A 15185-nucleotide genomic window follows, 5' to 3' on the forward strand; every position below is an offset into this window, starting at 1 on the left:
ACCTTTCATCAAAGGAATCTGTCAGCATGAAATAAAGAAGATGTCCCAGGGGAACTGGACCCTCAAAGCAGCTGGAGAGGGAGAAATGGGAATAAATGGCAGAGGATTTGCAGCATCCCAGGCTGCCTTGGATAAGCAGCTTTTGCACGAGCTGGTTTTGAAGAGCCCTCATGATTTTTTTTTTCTTTATCTTCCCTCTACTTACAAGGCTCATGTGGATGTTTTTCCTGCAAAATACCCCCAGTTGTTTCCAGTTGGTTTTTTTTTTTTTTTTTTGGTTGTTGTTTTGTTTGATTTGTTTTTTTCTGTCAGGGGATGCATTTATGGAAGGCAGCCCTTTCTGCTGTGTTTTCCTGGTTCCTGTGAGCTCCAAGGAGATTTTTTTGTGTTCCACGGCTGCCCTCTGGTGCTCTTTAAACCCGGAGCAGGACCCTGGCTGTCACTCAGCACATTTTCATAGGGATTTCATAGCCTGCAGCTACCGAGGGCTTGTTTCATGTTGCTTCTCTTGTGCCATTACTGCATTTGAAAGTATAATTTAGGACTTTAATGGACAGTCCCTAACGAAGACGCTCCTTTGTTATAACAGCTTTTATTTTTTGCTAAAATGTGGTTTCTTACAACTACATTTGTGTTCTTTACTAAATGATTCACAGTTTCTGCACCCCTTTCCTTCTGATTTAACATTTCTTTTTTCATTTCTGTCATCTTTTTTATATATATAACACTTCTGTGGTGCACTGTACTTCACACAGGAAAAAAAAAAAACCACAAGAAGTGGCCTTTTTCTTTAATTATGTAGCAATTAAAACTCTGTTCCTCTGAGTGGGATGATGCTTTTGGTCCAGAAAGCCAAGCAACCAAATTAAGGAATTTGGGAGCACCTTGGATTTGCCCTTTCAAAGTGACTGAAATGAGAGGCAAAAAGCCTGTGACATTCAAGGCTTAAAAATGAGATTTTTGTCCCTGAGTGCACATATTCACCTCACTGTGAATAAATAATGTTTTCCAGGAGAAAACATTAGAGTGAGAAAATAAACTCTGTAAAAAGCATATTCCTGCTTTTCTAAGCCCCAGAGAAGAACTAATGGGGTGGATGGAATTATTTATCACTGGAGAAAGCTCTCCTTGTGCTCAGAACCCAAATCTTGACATGGATAAAACTCAGGAGCATCCTTTGGCACCTTCAGGGGTCAGATTTCTACAAGAACATGCCTTAGAAAAGGAAAGGTCAGCGGGGTTTTGAGAGCAGGGATTTGTGCCTGCCTTGGGGAAAGTCCTGGAAACCCCAGGATGTTGAAATCCAGGTCTCAGCACAGCACTTTGCACCCTGGAAAGGTTAATTAATGAACCCAAGTCCTAATGGCAGTGGGGCAGAGCTCGCAGTCCCTCCCAGCCCATGGAGTTTATTGACACAGAATTCCTGCAGCAGGAGCAGGACAGGGGACAAGGCACTTGTGCCTGCTGGGAATTGAGGCAAACAAAGCCCCAGTGCTCCCACAGAGCCCTGGCCACCTTCCAGGCCCCTGGTGGGAAAAAAATATCAATTGAAACTCGCCAAAACCTCCTTTCTGGCATTGCTGAAAGGGGTCTCAAAGAGTCCTGGTTTCTAAGGTTTAATGTTGATTTCTTGTTTCGGTCTGTAATCGGTGAATTTAAATATGCTGCATTTCAGAGAAGAGGAGTTTGATTTGCTGCAAAGCACAGAAGATATCCCTGAAAAATCCCTGCTTTTCCCAGTCTAGGACTGGTGCACCCCTCACCTGCACGCTGCAGGAGGGAGGGGGGAAATCAGAACCTCCAAGCAGTGGGATTGTGACTTGTCACCTCCTGGAGCTTTGCTCAGTAGAAAATGGGAGAAAATCCTTGGAGAGGGGCCTGGCAGGAGCTGGGGTGAGGGAGCAGCCCCTTCTCCCTGGGAACACCTCCCTGCTCTCAGGGAGCTGCAGGGAGATGAGGTTTGGGGTGGAGTGGGGTGTCAGTCACGCACTCACCCGTCCTTGGCTGTCACAGCTCTCCTGATGGATCCAGATCTGGATGCTGATGGATCCTGAGGAGTTTGGAGCTGGGACAGCTCTGGGGCTGCACAGCAACCAGAAAGTCTCCAGGAAAAGCAGAAAATGGGACCTGGGGATGCTGCCTGGGCCCTGAGCAATTCCAGAGCAGCACAGAGTAAACCAGCAGTTTTAAACCCGAGTTAATCTGCAGCTGCCTCCCCCAGCAATCTGCTCTGTGGAGTCTGGGCTCTCCATCAGTCCCATGAGGAGAGGTGTTGTAAACTTGTAGTAGCCTCAGCTCAGAAGCATTCTGCTCAGCAGAGCTGTGCCAGGCTCTCGCTGCCTCGTGCCTGGCAATAATTTAGGGATTGTGTCTGTGACAAGCAGTGCTGGGAGGTTCCTGCCTGCCCCCTTAGCCCCCCAAAAGCTGCTGCACTTTGCTGAGCTCTTGCCACAGGTGTGCTTTTCATTCCTGCCCCGTTACCCCAGCACAGTCATTTCTGCAGCAGGGAGCAGGATGGGCTGCTGGGGTGTGGGTGCTTTTCGGGTGAGAAATGTCTGTGTGGGAGGTGATACCATCAGTGGCTCTGGACCTCGCAGCCTCTGCCCTTTGTGTGCTGCCTGGGACAGGCAGTTGCAGCCTGTGAGAGATGGGCTGACTATGGCAAAGTGACTCATGCTGGTTTCACTTATTTTACATTTTATGCTTTGTTTAGGGTTTTCCTTCCCTATCTGTCCTACATCACCTTCCTCTTCTGCCCTGTTATATTTGCTCTCTAGCCAGCTCTGTCCTTCCCTCTAGGTGTTAGAGGCTTTCTTTTGATTAATTCTCCTTATTTTTACTCTTCATGTCTTTCCCCCAGTTGTCTGCACGTCCTCCTTTCATCTCTCTCCATTATTCCTTGCATCCTCCATTCCCCTGGGGTCACAGAAGGACTTTGAACTGTCTCCTCTATTTTTTAATTAGGCAAAGCTTTCAGCCCATCTTGGCTCTGATTTTCCCACAGGGTACACATTTAACAGGTAAAACCATGCTCAGGGTAGGTTGAGGAGACGTTTGGGGAGCAGCAGGTGCCAGGCAATATCCAGGTGGATTTCCAGGGGCAGGTGGATGCTGGAAAGGCAGAACCAGGGTTGCTCATACCTTTAAAAGTGCCCCAAGGGTCTGTGAGCAGGACCTGCCTGGAGTGGGTGACATCCCTGTGCCCCCGGAGCACAAACACAGGTTCCTGATGAACTTCTCCTTCCCAGGGTCCCAGGAAGTGCTGGAATGAGCCTCCAGCCTGATCAGCCCTGCAGTGCAAGGAGCATCACCTGCCCAAATGTCCCTGATCACATCCGTGTGAGCCTCGAGCCCTTGGATCCCAGGTAAGGAGCCAGAGCCCCTTGCTGAGCACACAGAATTCCCTTTTGGCTCTGCCTTGTTTGAGTTGCTCATGGAAGCTGGAAGAAAAGATGGTTTCTGATCCAGAGTCTCACCTGAGGTGGGATAATCTGCATTTCTCTTTGTTGTGGTGTCCCCTGAGCCATCCCAGGGACACCAGAGAAATGGTGGAGGGACACAGGAGAGTGTTGAGTTATCCCTGAGCCCTGTACCAGGTAGCATCAAAGCCCAAAGAGAAACACTGAGAGTGCCTAGAAATCAATTTTTTGCTATTTTGAAATAATTTCAGAGTTTTTGTCTTGAGCTCCAGCACCAAATCCAACGTGGCAGTGTTGATTTGGCACCTCCAGACCAGGCAGGCCAAAGGTTGTGGTTCAATCAGTGGCCACCCAAAGTGTCCCAGGGCACAGCTGGATGTTCACAGCCTCCTTCCCACCGCTGGATTTTAGAAGTGGGTTTTTGGAGGGGAAGAACAGCCCTGTCACCACTGTGTCCATGAGAAGCCCTGTGCAGGTGCAGGGGTGGTTTGGCACCCCAGGTGTCCAACATGCAGCAGCCTGCAGGCTCTGGGCTTCTGGTTTGGTTGTACAGCTCCAAGTCTGGGGGTTGTTGTCATTTTAAGGAAAAATTATCTGTGTTATTTCCATGGTTTGGGAGAAGCCTGCAATGTGGGGAAGGGCTGGGGGTGAGCCTGCAGTTCTCCTGATCCCCTGACAGCTCAGGGCCACTCAGCAGAGCCCCCCGAGGCTGCTCCATCCCTCTGGATCTGGGGATGGCTTCAGGAGGGGCTGCACAGCCCCTGGGGTCACATCCTGTGGCACAGCCCTGAGGCCACTGCCGGGCCGTGTTCAAACCAAATGAGTTTGGGCAGCTGTGTGGGTTGGTTTTCTTCTTTTCTGTGCATTTCTAAACAATCAGTACAAATTCCAGACCTCCAATTAACAGAGAAAATCTAGATTATTTAAAGGGAAATCAGGTTTTTGTCAGCAATCTGCCCAGGCCTTTCCTATGCCTATCAGTGTGACTACAAACAATAACTGATTTAACATCAAGGAGTACAGCAGCAAAGATGTTTCTCTGCCTAAAAGTATTTCTGAAAGATTCCTTTGAAAATAAATCCTTGTTTGCTCTCTTGTACTGCATCTTCACCAGAAATATTTCCATTTCCATTTCTCCTCTTGCATTAGGAAGCACAAGTGTTAAGTGATGTGTGGAGCTACAGGCAGTGGGAGCAGAGCAAGAATTTGCAGCTCCTAAAAGGAAGGATTTTCACATTGGATTTTCACCTTTAAAGGGTTTTTACTTTTAGCCCAAGCTTAAAAAGAAGTTGTTCTTGGGTGTTTGGCAGCAGCTTTGCTGCAGAAGTCAGTAATCAGGTATTTAAATAATGCCCTTTCCCCTTTGCCAGCTTTTCCTGTTTAAAAAGAGTTGCTATGGGAATTCCAACTTGCCATAGGATTAGAGTTTGACTATGAATCAAGAAACAAAAGGAACTGGATGAAAAGTCTTTTTTTATCTGAATACACATCTTCAGCAGTGATCACTTGTAATCAGAATTCCTCCCCGATTTCCTGCTGGAGACACCAGGCTGGCTGCAGGACAAGCAGAGCTCACACAAGTGATTTTTTGGTCGCTATGGAGCTGAGAATAAACAGCCTTTTTCTTGGGATGGCCTCCAAAGCACCACTGGGGCTTGCTGGCTAACACACAGTTCAACCCCCAAATTATTTTCTTCCCTTTGTGTTTCAATTTATGCTGAGTTTCCTTAGTTAAAATGTTGATTTTCATGTGGGGATGGAGCTTCCTTCCTTTTTCAGGAGCAGAAATCTGCACTTGCCATCAGCTTTTTTTTTTTTTTTCCCAATGAATTAAGTGGCACTTTCTGGGCCCACTTGTTTTTAGCCAATGTGGAATGTTGAGATGCTGAGCTCCAGCATTACAAAAATATCTGGGCGGGTGGAGGTTTGGGAAGAACAAAATGATGAAAAAACTAGTGCAATAATGGAGATGGGAGTATTTTTTTTCCCTGGTGTGAGGCTGCAGCTGGGCTCTGCTGCTCCAGGCAGAGCAAGATGTGACCTTGAGCTGCCCAATCCTCCTGGAGGTGATAAACCCTGCTTAGCTCTGGCTTAGAGGGTGTTACAAAGCTGAGCCACAGCTTTCACCAGCTCCAGGAGGTGCCTGCAGGCTTCTCCAGAGCCCAAAAAATGAGCTGAATTCTTCCTGGGAGCGCATCCTTCAAACTGGGGCAGGCCCAGCTTGTCCAGTGTCACTGATTCAGGCAGACACCAGGATCTGGCTCTGAGCTTTATCCAGAGCTTATTGCAAAAAGGAAAAGAGAGATGGGGGGAGAAAAGGAGTAAAAATATGCTTGATATGTTTTCCTAAGAGAGCACTGTGGAATAGGATCTTTCACTTCAAACCCTGCATGGAAAGGAAGTAAATTTGATCTCTGCTCCTTGCCTAGAGCCCTTAGGTTGCTTTCTGGAGCAGTCGAGTGAGGCAAAGCCAGGAAAAACAGATCCTGTTGAAGGCATTGGTCTCCCCCTGCTCCAGCTGCAAGTGCCTGTTCAGCCTCAACAGAGGAGATTTTCCTGCTGGAGCTCTGAAACTGAGCTGGTTTTATGGGGAAGTGCTTTAAATCTCCCATGTTATCCATTTCCCCCCTGAAATACTGAGCAGAAGAGCAAAGGGAAAGAGCAGCCCAGGAGAGGTGTGAAAATCCTGCTGCTGGAAAAGTCCCTGTTTGCTGTGAGTCTGTGCTGCTGACTGGGATTTCCTGTTTGGGGCAGGGGGAGAGCTCTGGGGTGAGCTCTGGTACCAGAGAAAGGTTCTGTTCTCCCTGTAGGGGTGAGGCAGCACTCAGGGGAGTGCACAGGCTGTGTTCCCCTGGGGGGGAGCGTTAGGCACATCCACAAGGAGCAGAGGATGTGTTCCCCTGTGTCACCTTGATTCTTAAGATTTTCTAAAGTCTTTTGAGTTTACATTTTGTTGGAGAACTTTCCCACACAATTTCTGTAAACAACATATTGTTTACATTCTTTCATGGGGGTGAAAAAACTTGATGTACTGGTGGTTTGTCCAATGTCTTTGGAGAGGTGGCCCATTCACTCTCCAACCCAATGTCACCTTTAAGAAAGTATAAAAGTCAGAGTCAAATAATAAACTTTCTTCTTTACCTTGCAAATAGCAGATGGCTCATGCTTTCACGTGTCCTATAGCAACACCCCTGACAGGATCCCAGGATGGCTGGGGATCAATGGGGCCTTAAAGCCCATCCTGCTCCAAGGCAGGGACACCTTCCACAGCCCAGGCTGCTCCAAGCCTGGGAGCATCCAGGGAGCACCTTTGGCTGGGTTTGGGGTTTTAGCAGCTCTAAGTTCCCAAACAACTCCTGTCAGGGTGGAAACTCTTGGATTCTCCCTAAATACTGACAGAGATGTAAAGATTGCACAGAGCTCCCACGTGCAAGAGGAGATCTTGAGCTCAAGGGTAACTCCAGCTCTTGCCCACTCCACACACCACAGATTTCTCTGCCTAACCAGGATTTTTTCCATCTTTCTGCAATTTAGATCCACTTGTAGCCCTCCCCTCGTACCAAGAAGTCCTTTTTGAGCCCTAATATTTCAGTGTGTCCTTTCCTGTGAGTATTCCCATAGCTGTCTGTGCTGCAGCACATTTTTTAGTGCTGGACTCCATGGGATCCCTGCCAACTCTAATCTGCAGCTCAAGTGACTTGGCACCCAATTCCCACAAAGCCCCTTGGCATCCTACACCTCCAAACACATCCCAGATACTCAGATTTATCTTTCCCCGATTAGAGCTCTTCTGTTGGGGAGTTTCTGCAGATGTTTCTTTATTTAAACCGTGCTGGATGAAGGGAAGGAAGGAGACAGATCCCTGAGGAGGAAGGAGATGTTTCACAGCATCCTTTACTCTGCAGCAACTCCAATGCCAGGAATATATGCCTATTGCTCACAATTCTTTTTGCCTCATTTGTTCTTCCCTCCTACTCCTCCCTCCAAAAAAAAAAAAAAAAAAACCCAAACAGGAATTCCCTGCTTCCTCCCTTCCTAATTAAATCTCCCTGCCTATAACCAAGGAGGTCTATCCGTATGGTCAAATGATGGTTGGATCAGCTCAGCAGGAAATTTGGTAGGAAAATACAGCTTCAGCAGTTTAGCAGGGTTTATTTTTAGGGCCCGTGTGCTCGCTGAACTCCAGGATGCAAAGTGCCAGACTCCCATTGTTGTCAGATGGCTCCTGTCCCACCAGGCTGGGTCAAACCTGTGACTCACAGGAGAGGAGGAATGGCTTTGGAAACCGCCTGGGATTTTTTTTTCCCTCCCCCAGTCTCAGATGTTGATGATAAAACCTCCAGTTAAAGACAATAAAACTTGTTTGCAGAACAAGTTCCTGGCTTTTTCTGGTTAAAAAAAGTCCTGTTCGTAATCAAAACCCCGTTGCAGTGTTTGAAAAGCACCTGAAGTTTTGGGGCTGGGGGCTCCTGCAGATGTTGGGGCTGCTCTGTTTGAGGCTGGCCAGGTGTGAGCCAAGCCCTGAATGGAAACACCAGGGCTGTGTGAGCTCAGCTCTGTTCCCTGGCCAGAAATCCTGGATTTATTAAACCTGGAGCTGTGCTGAGGCAGGATCAGGTTCAGGTGTGAGCTGCTGGGCACCTGGCCAGCTCAGCAAGGGGAGGTGAACCCTGTGGAAGATTCAGGCCCATGAGTGATTTGAAGAAATTTATGATCTAATTCTGACACACAGCCTCCTTCCTCTCCCTCAACCTTCATCCTTCCAAATCATGGAATTGTTTAGGTTGGAAAAGACACCTGGGATCCAGTCCAGCTGTTAACCCAGCACGACCATAAACCATGAACCCAAATCCTCACCCTCCTTCACAGGACAAGCTACTCCTTCTAGAATTCCATGAATTAGTTCCTGGAAATGCACATGGAGTTAGCTTGGACTCTTTCCTTCTTCCTTTTCTGCCCCTTTGGCTCTTCCAGCACTGTGTGGGACACAGCCCAGGCTGGGATGCAGCAAGGATGTGATTCCAGGCCATCATCCATAGGGATGGGAAAACCAGACAGCATTTCTGGTGAAATTCTGGTAACAGACAAATGAATGTGTGATTTAAAATCCCTAAATATCCAAAGTGTTCTACAGTTTTAACATCAGTCCCAGCCTGGCTCAAGGCTGTGGCAAGTCAAGGACTTCTCAGGAATTCAGGCACTCATTCTCACTGCTGGACAGGGGTTATCCTGATTATTTTTTTCCCACTTTGTGACTAGTGCCCACAATCTGCCCTGCTATGTCTACCAGGAATCCAGAGATAACTGTCGCTCCTCAGCTGCTGGCTCCCAATAACTAAAAGATGTTTTTAGCAGTATTTTCCATTTCTTTCCCATGGGCACAGTGCTCTATTAGTGGAAAGATTCTGATGTTGTGAGATCAAACCCAAACAGTTTCAGCTAATGAAACAAAAATGGGAGTAAGAGGTGAAATAATGTAGGAATCACTCTTTAATTCTGATTTAAACCACAGGTCTCTAATGTTGAGGTGGCTTTGAAGGGCTGGTGGTGTCAGCCAGGGAGTTTCAATGTTCAGGAGTTTGTATTTAAGATTTCACATGGAAATAAAAGTCCACCTTCAGCAGACCCCTGGTGTTTGTCCTGGAGAGGGGCTCTGGGAGGCTGCAAAGCTGGCTTAGAAATTCCCCTTGTCCTCCCTCCATGGGCACCTCTGTGCCAGCAGAGGGATGGGATGGAATAAAGCTGTTCCCAGAAGCCTGGCTAAAAGATCAAGGATTAAAAAAAAAAAAATCTTCATTTTAGGGGAGGTGGTGGAAATTAGAATTCTATTTAATTTTAATTTATTTTGCAGAGATCTGGGGGACAATGTACCCTCCCAAGCAGGTGTTGTACAGCTCAAGGCAATATGAAAAGGAGAAAACGAAGCAGCCTCCCACATCAATATCATTGTCCTCCTCACCCTCAAAAAAGAGAGGGAAAAATGTCCTGTGAGCTCTGGATTTAGAAAGTATCCATGAAGGAGTTGTGTTTAAAGGGGAATTGTAGGATAAATATTTGGGAAGGAGTGGCTGTGGCAGGACAGTGTTTTACATCCTCTATCCTGCCTGTGATCCCTCACTGCTCTGCCAATTTGGAATGATGAGGTAATAGATGGGAAAAGACAGAAATCTGAACTGCCAAAAAGTCACTTTTTTGCTTAAATTATGACAAATTCCCCCAATATTCTTCTCTCCCTTGGACTGGGGTGGTTCCGTCATCCATGTCATCTCTCACAAGGTGGCAATGGGGTTGGAAAACGCCAAATTATTCTCCTGAGTAACCCTGAGGGAAGGAACTTTTCAAATGAAATAATTTGCAATGCAAAATCTGGAGGTGAGTGCAGGAATTTCAGTGGGATCCCTTGGGCCCCTGGCTGTGGCCTCCAGCTGTCCCTGTGCCAGGGGGAAAACAGCAACCCTAAGCCAGAAAGAGAAAATTCCTCCTCCAGGTATTCCAGGATGTGATTGTTGGACTTAGCACTGAAATTTGTCCTTTAATAAACCTGAACCTTTTTCCTGCCCAAACCCAAAAATGAGGCAAGGTCTCAAATCCCTTCCTGGGCCTGTCAGGTAGTTCCAGGCCAGGCTGAATCCTGGTTTTAAGAGGACATTTTGCCCATGTGCTGGAAATCTGGGTTCTGGTGGCTCCACGGTGACCTGGAGTCCGAGTAGTGCTGATCATGTTATAAATAACAAAATATTCCCTGGAGCTGCACAATCAGCACCTGGCCCTGCTGGATTATGGCCTGGCCTTGTACCAGGTCTTATTTTGGGGGGTTTTCTTTAGTCCAGGCTTTCAGTGTGTAATGGGCACTTACAGAGCAGCCAGAATTTATAATGTTAATAGTGCCACAGTGTCACTAAAGCAGATTATTTTTTTTTCTTTGTGTGACCTATGTAAAATTTTTAAATTATTTCCCAAGAATCTTCATCTGTGCAGCAGGAGATCTGAGACCTCTTTCACAGCACTTTCCTCAGCTAATATTGATTTAGGGCATAAAATAACACCTCCCCTGGGGATCAGCTGCTAATTCAGTGTCATCCATGAGGTTCTCAGACTCCCTGAGTAAGATTTCAACCCTCCCTGGTGCTGAGAAGGTTTTATTCCATGGCACTTCCAGGGATAACACACAAGGCCAGCTTTGGAAGGAGCACAGCCCTTCTAGTGCTAAAAAGATATTTTTAAGGTTAATTTTATTCCTCTAGCAATGTGTCATCCTGTGCAGGAAAGATGAGAACTTAGGGAAATATAAATTAAAATAGGTTCAGTGCAACTGCTTTGTTTTTTAATGTGTGTTGTGGTCTTAGAAGTGATCTCGGGAATGAGTTCCAGGAAAATATTCCATGACTGCAGAGGTGATTTGGGTTAAGGATGGAAGAAATGCGGAGATTCGTACAAACCAAGAAAAAGGAAAGACCAGTTTCCATGCTGAAGGTTTCCAGGAAAATCTCCTGTGTGTGCTGGATGTACCCAGGATTTGAGAGGGCTACAGAGAAAGTGAAATTTAAATATTATTCCAGCTAACACTGTGTATTTATGTAAGTCAGGGTAAATGAGAACACTCACACATTCTGCTTTTCCAGAAAAAACTTTCCTTTTTCATTATCCACACACATCCACAGAGATACAGCAAAGAGCAAACAGTGCAAAACATGGGCGTTGATCACTTCTGTACAATATTTACATTGCTCAAATCCCTCAGGCAGGGAAAACCAGCCCAGGGTTTTCTTAGGAACTGGACAGTTTTCTTGGAAAACATATGCCAAGTGATCCCAAAAAGAAACCACCCCACTCCTTGCTTGCCCCAGTGGTTTAGGGGTGTGAAGGTCCTGGTGTTTTGCATGGAAATTAAATTTAAGACTTAAAATCAAGAACAGCCAGCAGTGTTAAATGTTAGTTTTAAGCTATGTTAAAGTGTTAGTTTGAAGTGATGTTTTCCAGAGGAATAAAACACAGGAACAGCTCCATGTTTTGCTGTGAAATGTGAACATTTTATAGGGCTTAAAATCGCTGTCTTAAATCATGGAATGGCTTGGGTAGGAATTGGCCTTAAAGACCATGGGCAGGGGCACCTCCCACTGTCCCAGGTTGCTCCAAGCCCCATCCAGCCTGGCCTTGGGCACTTCAGGGATTTCACACGGGGCAGAAGGAGCCTTTAAACACAGCCAGGCCCTGACAGAACAAACAGGAAAGGGAGAATATTCCCGTGGTTGGAATCTGTACCCGGAAAAAAGGAGCTTTGACCACTCTTGTGAGAAGCAAAGATGTTTTGGGTAGATCTTTCTCACTTGCTTGAACCTCCCACAAACCTGATTTTGTCCAAGTGGCACATCCTTGGCACGGAATTTCAGGGAGATGCATACAAATATCACAATAGGGTGAGAGGGAATGGTCCCCCCAAGTTGTGCCGGGGAGATTTAGATTGGATAGCAGGAAAAATTATTTCACAGAAAGGGTTGTCAAGCCTTGAAACAGCAAAGTGGTAGAGTGTCCATCCCTGGAAGTGTTCAGAAAATGTGTGGATGTGGCACTTGGGGACGTGGGTTTGTGGTGAACGTGATAGGGCTGGGTTGATGGTTGGACTTGATCTTGGAGATATTTCCAGTTCCATTAATTCCATGATTCTAGGGGTGATTTATGGTCCTTGGAGTGTCAGAGGGCATGTCCACAGCTCAGGCCCAGCCTGGGGGCAGCATTCAGAAATAAACATTACAGCTTTCCTGGAATTACAGCAAAAACAAGGCTTGGGCTGCTAATCCATGGAGAACAGCTCTGCCTCCTTCTTCAATTAATGCTGAGCACCAAAACCTGCTTAGTGAAGTGAGGGTTGCTTTGTTCCTGTCCCCAGTTCCTGCCCCAAGAGCTCTTGGACACAGCAAAGCTTTGGGGTCACCCTGTGCTGAGGGCTCCTGTGGCCAGCAGGTCACTCCAAATGACACTTTCACAGGACAATTTCCTGCCTGTGGAGCAAACTTTCCCACTGGGAATGGCATGGAATGTCATGGGGGAGCTCTGGAGAAGGTTAGCAGAGGAGCTGCTGTATCTCTCTGGTGCAGTCAAATTAATTCTGGGTCATCCATGTATTTTTTGGCGTCAGGAGTAGAGCCTCCCTCCCTCATTCACAGAGAACTTCAAGGAGAACCACCAAAAAAACTTCCCAGGGTTAGTTTTAGAGGGATTTCAAGTCTGGATCCATGCAGGGAGCAGGGATAGGAGAAGCAGAACCTGGCTGGCTGGTGTGTACATGCAGGAACTTTCCCTCCCTCTGGCTCATCCAAGAGCTAATCCATGACTTTTATACATGACTTGAGCTGTCCCTTTGCCCTTGTGGTTCGTAGATTTGGTCTGGGTAGTTTGCACCGATTGTGCAAAGCTGGTGGAGATTTTCACAAGATTTACCCAAGGCCTGGCACCTTTCACCCATCATGGGGCCCATGATGGCACCAAGAGGAGCTTCCCTGGGACTATAGAACAAAGCCCTGCTTCCCTCTCTGGTGGCAGCTTGGACTGGCACAGAATTTCACCAGGTGTGGGCACTGCAGGTGGGTTTGGGCTGGGCAGAGGGCTCAGGAGCCTTTTGGAGCTGCAGCTTTTCCAGCTGGGCAATGGGTTGCAAAGCTGGTGAATGAATGCTGTGGGAGGACTGGGGAATGGGAACAGGGAGCTGGCTGGGAGCAAGGAAATCCATGATTAATGTTTGTTTAGGATCTCTGGGTCCTGTCTCAGCCTCAGCTAAAGGCAGTGACTTTTAATTAATTTGATTTTCTTTTTAGACTTGAAGTCGTGTTGTTGTCTTTGCTGACAGCAGCTCTTTGTCGGGGGGAGGAACACTCAGCTGCCCCTCAGCCAGAAAAGCTGGGAATCCACTTTTCTGCCACCCTTTCCTCCCAGCTTGGCTTTGCTGACATCTGAAAGATGACTTTTCCTCTCTCTGAATGCATAATTGGTTATTTCTCCACAAACCATGGAGTGTGTACTCAGTATACCTGACCTAGAAAAAAACAGATTAGTCAAGACCTGTCCCAGCAGATGTGTCAGTCATCATGTGATCTGCATATAATTTATGAGGTCTTAAATTACAAAATAATGGATCTTTTCAGTTGGCATTTTGGCATGGGATGATAGGATTACATTTTATGTGAGAATATCCACCACAGCTCTTGCCCCATAAAACTGCAAACAGAAATTTGTAAGCATTGGCACTGGTTTGGCTCCCAAAAAGACACCCATTATGCTGGGATTACAGGCAGGCCATGGATGTGGAGCCTGGAGCTTGTCCAGTCCCAGGCAGTTCTTTCCCTCCTCTCTTTTACCATTTCCTTCAGAAGCCCAGACAGTGGTTTCTAGCCTGGATTTTTCTTTCTTCCCTTGGATTTTACCAGAGGAAGGCCTGTGGAGCACACCCAGAGCAGGAGGTATCTCAGGACTCTGGAAATGAGAGGTTCTGAAGCCACCAGACATGAGAACAGCCCTGTCCCACAAAGCTCCCAAACCCCACAAACTCTGCAATCTCTTCTTGCTTTGCAAATGTAAAGCAGCAGCTTTAAAATAAGATTTCCAACCTGGCAGTTGGATGTTGCCCACTGAGAACAAGCTGAGTGTAAGCAGGTTTTTCATCTCTGTAAATCTGAGTTAAGCAGGGATTTGCCTCAGAGAAGAGCATTTTCTTATGTTACAAATATTTTTCTTGCAAGTAGGAAGATGTTTTTAGGCACAGAATGGGATTCTTGGAGCTATCCTGTGCAGGGTCAAGGGCTGAACTTCCATGATCCTTGTGGTCACTTCCAGCTCGGAATATTCTGTGTTTCTAAATGCACCCTTCAGTTTTTATGTGAATCCTTCTCACTCTTGTTCCTTCTCTCTCCCACCCCTAGAAATGAAGCTTGTTAATGAATTCTTCTTGCTCTTTTTCCTTCCCTCTCTCATCCCTAAAAAAATGCAGCTTGTGTCTCATTAAGTCCAGTTCCTGGCAGGGTTTTGGGGTGGGGTGCCCCATTTCTCACAGAGTTTGGGGTGTGTCAGAGCTGTTGATGGTTCCCCAACCCTCCTCTCCTCCATGGGATGAAGGATTTGCTCCACAGGGAGAACTCTGCCTGTAGGGAAGCCTGGCCAATCCCTCTCTTTGCCTTTTGATCTGAAGGGAACAACTTCTCTGAAATGCCCACATTTCAAGGCAGGGGTTGAGATGGGCTGATCAACCAAAGGAAACAGGAATTTTAGAATTCCCTGTGAAGAGTTTGGGTACAGTAGGAAATGGGGACAAGCAGGAAAAGTGTCAAAGCACTGGTTAAATGGCAAATATTGCTGCTTCCTAAAGCCCAGTTCATCCCTTGGGTTGGAGGTAAACCTTTCCCAGCTGCTGACAAAATCCCTGTCGTTGCCTATTCCTCGTCCTGCCACACTGACCTCATTCCACCAACTTTTTTTCAATTATCTCTCCCTGTTTTCACATTCTTCTGTGCCAAAGTGCAATTGTCTGACAGTTTAATCTCCAGAAAAGCCTCCCAGGCCAGTCCTGTGTGCAAGTTTCCAGTAAATATTGCTGTAACTCAGAGCTGAAATAGAATATTTTTGGCTGCTCTCATGCTCTCTGTGTATAATGAGTTGATCATATGCTTTTCTCCAATAACTGACATTTTAGGGCTGAAATAAAATCATTTTTGGGGTCTCTCAACCTTGGTTAGCCACTGACTTCTTTATTCAAAGTGAATGCAGTGCTAAATAAAT

General features: G+C 46.6%; 1 protein-coding gene across 2 annotated transcripts in view; it reads left to right on the forward strand.

Moving 5' to 3' along the window:
- Positions 1-15185, forward strand: part of CYSLTR1 (cysteinyl leukotriene receptor 1) — a 90097-nt gene that overhangs the window by 11263 nt on the left and 63649 nt on the right. Inside the window, exon 3 of one of the 2 annotated variants that reach the window (XM_085570861.1) lies at positions 3249-3365. The gene's annotated coding sequence lies outside the window, so the exon portion shown is untranslated. Of the gene's footprint in view, positions 1-2035; positions 3366-15185 lie in introns of those variants that run through there. The other variant, XM_085570860.1, reaches the window with a different exon arrangement.

Source organism: Lonchura striata, chromosome 4A, assembly GCF_050655825.1.
Source record: "Lonchura striata isolate lonStrDom1 chromosome 4A, ASM5065582v1, whole genome shotgun sequence".
Classification (NCBI taxonomy): domain Eukaryota; kingdom Metazoa; phylum Chordata; class Aves; order Passeriformes; family Estrildidae; genus Lonchura; species Lonchura striata.